Here is a 7,650-nt window from a genome sequence, read left to right on the forward strand (position 1 = left end):
TGGCTCTTCAGCCAACACCAGCTCCCCGAGTCTTGTCGGCGTACCGGCCGACTCCAGCACCTCGTCTCCTGCTGGCTCCCCAGCCGACGCCAGCTCCCCGAGTCTTGTCGGTGTACCGGCCGACTCCAGCACCTCGTCTCCTGCTGGCTCCCCAGACAACGCCAGCTCCCCGTGTCCTGTCGGCGTACCGACCGACACAAGTTCCCTCTCAAGTCCCCTCTCAAGTTCCTACCCGAGTCCCCTCTCAAGTTCCTACCCAAGTCCCCTCTCCAGCTCCTACCCGAGTCCCCTCTCCAGTTCCCACCCCGAGTCCCCTCTCCAGTTCCTACCCGAGTCCCCTCTCCAGTTCCTACCCGAGTCCCCTCTCCAGTTCCTACCCGAGTCCCCTCTCCAGTTCCTACCCGAGTCCCCTCTCCAGTTCCCTCTCCAGTCCCCTCTCCAGTTCCCTCTCCAGTCCCTCTCGAGTCTCCTCTCGAGTCCCCTCTCGAGTCTCCTCTCGAGTCCCCTCTCGAGTCTCCTCTCGAGTCCCCTCTCGAGTCTCCTCTCAAGTCCCTTCTCGAGTCCCCTCTCAGGTCCCCTCTCAAGTCCCTTCTCGAGTCCCCTCTCTAGTCACCTCTCAAGTTCCTACCTGAGTCCCCTCTCGAGTCCCCTCTCGAGTCCCCTCTCGAGTCCCCTCTCGAGTTCCCTCCTTTAGTCCCCTCTCTAGTCCCTCCTCTAGTTCCCCTCGCGAGTCCCCTCTCGAGTTCCCTTCTAGTTCCTCCTCTAGTCCCCTCTCTAGTTCCCCTCTCGAGTCCCCTCTCGAGTTCCCCCTTGGTTCCCCTCTCGAGTCTCCTCTCGAGTCCCCTCTCGAGTCACGTCTCAAGTCCCTACCCAATGTCCTGGTCCGTTGGAGGTTCTGCTGGGGGTCTTGCCAACTCCATGTCCTGTCCCGTTGGAGGCCCCGTCGACTACTCCTCTGCCGGGGGTCCTACTAATCGTATGTCTGTCCCGTTGGAGGTCCCGCCGTCTACTCTCCTGCCGGGGGTCCTGCCAGCTCCTTGTCCTGTCTCGTTGGAGGTCCCGCCGTCTACTCTCCTGCCGGGGGTCCTGCCAACCCTTTGTCCTGTGCCGTTGGAGGCCCCGCCGACTACTCTCCTGCCGGGGGTCCTGCCAACCCTTTGTCCTGTGCCATTGGAGGCCCCGCCGACTACTCTCCTGCCGGGGGTCCTACCAACCCTTTGTCCTGTTCCATTGGAGAACCCGCCATCCTCTGTCTCGCCGGGGGTCCTGCCAATCCCGTGTCCTGGTCCTCTTCCGTGGGGGATCCTGCCGAGGCCTGTCCCACCAGCTTCGGTTCCTGTCCGGCCGAGACCGGGTCCTGCCCGGCCTCCGGAGCTCTCTGGTCTTCGCCCTCGAGCCCGGCCCCCTGAGAGCCGCGGTCTTCGCCCTCGATCCCGGCCCTCTGTGAGCCGTGGTCTTCGCCCTCGAGCCCGGCCCCCCTGAGAACCGCGGTATTCGCCCTCGATCCCGGCCCTCTGTGAGCCGTGATCTTCGCCCGAGATCCCGGCCCCCTGACTCTTCCTGCCGCTGCCCTCGTCCTCGAGCCCGGCCCCCTGACTCTTCCTGCCGCTGCCTTCGCCCTCATGCTCGGCCACCCGAGTCCCCCACCTTAGACTCTGCCTTGCCCCCGGGCCGTCCGCCCGAATCCCCCTTTTTGAACTCTGCCTTGCCCCCGGGCTGTCCGCCCGAGATCCCTTCCTGGTCCTCTGCTGTGCCTCTGGGCCTGTCAGCTCAGTCCCGTCCTCCTGACCCCCTCCACCCACCCTGGTGGCCTAGTGATACGTGTTTTCTCCTCCCTCCTCACCTGTGTCTTGTTTGTGTGATTAGTCTTGTGTGTATTTAAGTTCTGGTTTTTCTGTCTGTCTTTGTCGGTTCGTCTTTTGTCATGACTAGTTCGTCGGTGAGTGTTCGGTTTTGTCTTTGTTGTTCACCTAGCCTTGAAATAAAGGAATTTGCACTTTAATCTGCATTTGGGTCCTACCTGCTTCACACACCGTGACAAAATGGGTTGGCTCCGGCCTATATAGCTAAACTCCTTCAGTGCTACACCCCAGGCAGAGCCTTAAGATCTGCTGACCAGCTGCTGCTGGTAGTGCCTAAGACCAGGCTCAAAACCCGAGGGCACCGAGCCTTCGCAGCAGCTGGCCCGAGGCTCTGGAACACTCTTCCCCTCCATGTGAGGTCGGCCCAGACCCTAGGGGCTTTTAAATCCACACTGAAGGCACACTACTTCTCTCTGGCCTTCTAGTTAGAGTGGGGTCACGACTCCTGACTGTTCCATGTGTTGTTTTTATCTGTTGTGATTTATTGTCTTTTATTGTGATGTAATGTGTTTTTATGTGTTTAAATTACATGTACAGCACTTTGGCTCGACCAAAATCGTTTTTAAATGTGCTCTACAAATAAAATTTGATTTGATTGTACTGGTGGGTGTCTTGTTCACTCATCCTAGGCTGAGATTGATATTGAAAGTGGATGAGATTGTTGATGTTGGAAATTGTTGATATTGGTGATGTTGTTAATGATGTCAGGAATTATGTCTTGAATGTTGTTGTATTATTGTTGTATTATTGTTTTAAGTGTCGGACCCCAGGAAGAGTAGCTTTTGTCAAGAGCAAAAGCTAATGAGCATCCTTAATAAACATAAACACTAACATCCTCCCGCCTCGCCCACGGAGGCGGAGCAGCCGCAGCCGTCTTCGTTGCCCCAAACACCGCCACCCCTCAGCGGCCCGCAAGTGCCAGAGGACCTCGGTACAGAGCCTGCCCAGGTATATTTAAAAAAGTACCCAACTCGCCTGTACAGTGGGGTAAGGTGCTCATTTTGCAGCTCATGGTTTCAAAACAGAAATTGGCTGGAATATTCATGTAAAAAATACGTCATCTTCTGCTATGCATGTAGACATTTCGGTCTTAAAAGGGGAGTGATTTGTAAAATATTCATAAAAAAAATTAAATCTGTTTACAGTTCTGTTTAATATGGGTGTTGAGATGTATCCATACTGTAGATCTCTTCATTTTGCTCTCAAAGTGCACCAGATTGATGCTTTTAACTTCAATATTTAAAATATATACCTAGAGGGTGTTAGGTCCACTCCCCACTTATAAAAATAGCACTTTACCACTGCACCCTCTCTAATCTCAGATGCACCCTGAGTCATTTTGTTCTGGAACCGGGCATGAATAAGATACTGTAGTGATCTCTACAATAAAACAGTTTAGTGCAGGACGTCCAAAGATATTAACAGGAGGATGTGCAAAACAGACAAACTAATAAGGCTGAATTTTACTCAACTAAAGTCTGATTTAAGGGTTGTTTATATTTTACATCATTAATCAGAATCTGCAAAGTAACAAAAATAAATGCAGTGGAGTAAAAATACCAGGTTAACCTTTGAATTGTAGTGGAGTAGAACGAAGTAGTACATGCTACTGTAACAAAAACATTTCCCAACTTGGGATCAATAAAGTATCTTATCTTATCTGACCTTATCTTATCTTATCCTAAGATGATCGATGGCTACTGCCATATTTGCAAAATGTGTCTCTGAACCTTGACAAGTGCGTGTTTCAGGCTTATCAATTAACAACAGGAGGGGTCACAAACCAAGACCAGCTGTTAAATAAAGCTCGTCTGACCTTAGCCGCCCATTATGGACACAAGCAATTTTCAACCATTTATTAGTTATATGTTTAAATGTGATAACACCACTGTGTGTCGTATCCCCTAAACCTCCAGGGGCGTAAACAGTGTAATAATGGCAACTTCTAATTGTGGGAAATACGAAAACGTCTTTTAAAACTAAAATTCCCAGTAGACACTAAAGCACACAGATATTGTTCTAAACTGTATTAAAGTAAACAGGTATTATCTTGAACTGTATTGAAGTAAACATGTATTATTTGGGACTGTTTTGAAGTAATCCTATATATATAAACCTTCTTACCTACACTCCATAAGGCAAATATCGCCAACACACACACATACACCCCCTGTCTCCAGCACACACACATAAACTCCTTGACCCAGATATCAGCAACACACACACATACGCCTCCGCTTACAGCATGCACACACACACACACACACACACACACACACACACACACACACACACACACACACACACACACACACACACACACACACACACATACACTTCCCCTCACTAACACACACACATGTTCTTTTTCAAGGTTCTTTCTGGGGCCAATAATCCCAAGCACCAATATATCTGTGTACAATGTTTGATACCAATATATCTGTGTACAATGTTTTATTGTTTAGGAAAGAATAGTTTGTGTGAAACCTTCCCTGGGAAATTAAAGGAGTTGGGTCCGGTGGAAGATAAGAAGTGGCTCTCCACCTCAAAATATATCCATATATACTGTTGTGTAGTCATGCAAAATGCCCCCTGTTTCTGACTGGCTGGTCCCGATACCTGTATCGCACAGCAGTAGAACTGGGAGTCCAGAGTACTCTGTAAACTTGTATTGGTGTTTTTTACCATTAAAATCAGATTATTGTTATAACTTTTATGCCGGTGTGTTGAACTCACTCTTTTATCAATCTGACCAGGCTCATCTAAACGGACGGCGCGGAGCAGAAGTGGGCTTTAAGCCACCACTACTGTGTCTGCCCCAACAACACGTGCCATAGAACATGTTGCGAAAAACACAATAGCCAGCATGTGTAATTCTTGGGGGGGAGGGCTGGACCCGTCCAAGTCCAGTTTTGGGTCACAGGTTCCTCAACAGTGCATTAAAAGACATCTATCAATATGCGTGTGTACCTCCAGCATTAAACTGTCATATTCTGCAAATTTCTTATACTATCTACATACATAAGAGTATAATTCATATGTATAATATCAGCTAAAATAAGTGCTTCAACATAGTTAACATTGCAGGAAAGCAATATATTAGACGTTAAGTACTTTGTCAGGCTTAATATTTATCTGTAGCTTTTTTCTTATTTGAAAGAAGAACTTAACCTAAAGTGTTCTTTAATGTGTTAATAAAGGTTAATTAGTTTGTCTGTTTTGCACATCCTCACATTAATATCTTTGTACATCCTGCACTAAACTGTTTTATTGTAGAGATCACTACAGTATCTTCTTGATTTTTTATATTCTTTATTTCTATCATTGACCTTCTACTTTCCCCCTATGAAAGTATGTACTCTTAATATTTTTTCATCAAATAACATTATTCAACAAAAATAATTCAATAACGTGCTTTAACCACTAGGCGGTGCACACAAGGTACACACAGCATACTAATAATAACTTTGTATTATTAGTGTAGGACACTTATGTATGTATAACATCTGAAGATGTGTAGTTTTATTCATGTTTTTATATAATTGTACAGGATATCTCATGTTTTACTTCTACATATTAATATCTGATTTGTAAAACATCACAGACAGAAAGGCATATCCGTCATTTAATGGTAAGTTATTGAAATTGTGATTCCATAGTTGTGTCTCCCATCACCCAAATCCCCTGACTATTCTCTCAACTCAGTATTTACATTCTTATATTCAAAGAAAATCAGTAATATCTTTAAAAACTACAAGTCCTTTTATATCAGCTGTGCACCGTTATGGTGTAAATATAACCTATCTACCAATTGGATCAAATATAAAAGTCATCCGAATTAATGTTGATACTGCAAGGAGACGTATTGTGTGAAAAGAAATGCAAGATGTTGTTTAATTGTTGATATATTTATGATCCAAGAAGTCACTATTCAGTTTTGGCGGTAGTTCTCCTGTCTGTCCAGAAGTCTTCTCATCAGGGCTCTATAAATAAAGAACTACGGCAGATATGTAATATTTAATGCAGCCGAACCGTGTATTACCATGCCGTTATGTGATGACCTCCAAAGAGAAAAGCAAGAACACTCGGAATAAAGTTTTTTTTTTCTTTTTTCCGGATATCATATTGCATTAACATCATATCCCAACATGCATTGCGGCTAAAACATCCAATCAACGAGCTTCAAGCTGAGGATCTTGGGTAATCTGTTCAGTGGGTTTGTGGTGTGTATTGCTCGAAATGTCCCTTATAGGCTTATAGACTTTATTTACGGCTAAAAAGCATGCTAAAAACTAAAAGCATGCTAAAAACCCCAAGATTATAGAATTAAACGAATAAATAAAAACAAGGATAATTGTGTGTTATTGTTGAGTAAATAACAGTGTGTTATTTATAAAAGAATAACAAATTAGAAGGAAAAAAAGATTTTCAAAAATACAGATTTCAGTATTTTCATTTATTTTCCTCACAGACGGAAACAAAGTCAGACATTATACGATTTAAAATAAAAACAAATAAATAAAAAGATAAAACACTGGCATGTAATTTACGTTAGAATAAATAGAATGGTTTTGAATAATAGATGAGAGTCAAATCTACGTCACTTTACAGCCCCGCCCACTTTTGGGGAAACCAACGCTGTCATTTGAACGGCGATCAAGCCTGAAGCCACAGAGATCTTCTGTTACTGTCCCTTCTTCTACACACACACACACACACACACACACACACACACACACACACACACACACACACACACACACACACACACACACACACACACACACACACACACACACACACACACACACACACACACACACACACACACACACACACACACACACACACACACACACACACACGTTTTCAATACCCTCGTATTATATCATTGTTGCCCTGGCCTGAGGCAACAAACCAACCCCTGGTTGAGGGGTGTGGGGGGGTCACATTTTATAATTGATATAATATCATTGACCCCTAAGCTCCTAAAACACATGGTGAAACATTGTTTTTCCTCCCAAAATAAAAAGTCATGCCATAGAGGGATAAGGCACTATTACAAATATTCTTAATTTGCAGTATTTTATTTTAAAAGTATTCAGAAAGACTGCATCAAATATGCTATATCTATATCTATATAATATCAATATTGTTATTAACTTCAATCAAAGTCAATTTAAATAGCGGGCAAGACTTTCCAAGGGGTAAACATACTGCTGCCGGACTACTGACTGGAAGTATTGCTGATATCATGTCTACCATCCTCTTAAAATACTCTGTCCAACAATGAAGAAAGGTGTTTTAACGCTGATTCTAAATAGCAGAGAAACATGCATTCTTGTTCTCAGGAGGGGACATTGACAGAGGATTACTCAAAACGTACACAGTAAGTACTTCATAGTACTTGTTGTGGGAGTAGTTTCACTAGTAGGCTACTGAGTCCAACAGGATCGATCTCACACAAACTCGAGAGACGGCTGAGTGACCGCAGTGCAGAATCGCTGTATAGTTCAAATCTCCTAACAATGTTGTCCATTTTAGACACAGGCCTATTATATTTCCAGCCCTCAATAACATTCATTATCTGGGCTCAATATGTGTCTTGGCTGTTTTCGTTGTGAAAACAAATGGACTGTAGATACACGGATTGGCCGTCCTCATCTGCGCTCTTATTTTGAAAGACAACTTCCGGTAGCAGAATATGAAAAAACGGGGGGTTTTTTTGTTTCTGTTTTCTAGTGATTTTTGTTTTGTTTTGAGAAGTAGAAAATGAAAATCATCCCGT

Source organism: Gymnodraco acuticeps, unplaced genomic scaffold (assembly GCF_902827175.1).
Source record: "Gymnodraco acuticeps unplaced genomic scaffold, fGymAcu1.1, whole genome shotgun sequence".
Classification (NCBI taxonomy): domain Eukaryota; kingdom Metazoa; phylum Chordata; class Actinopteri; order Perciformes; family Bathydraconidae; genus Gymnodraco; species Gymnodraco acuticeps.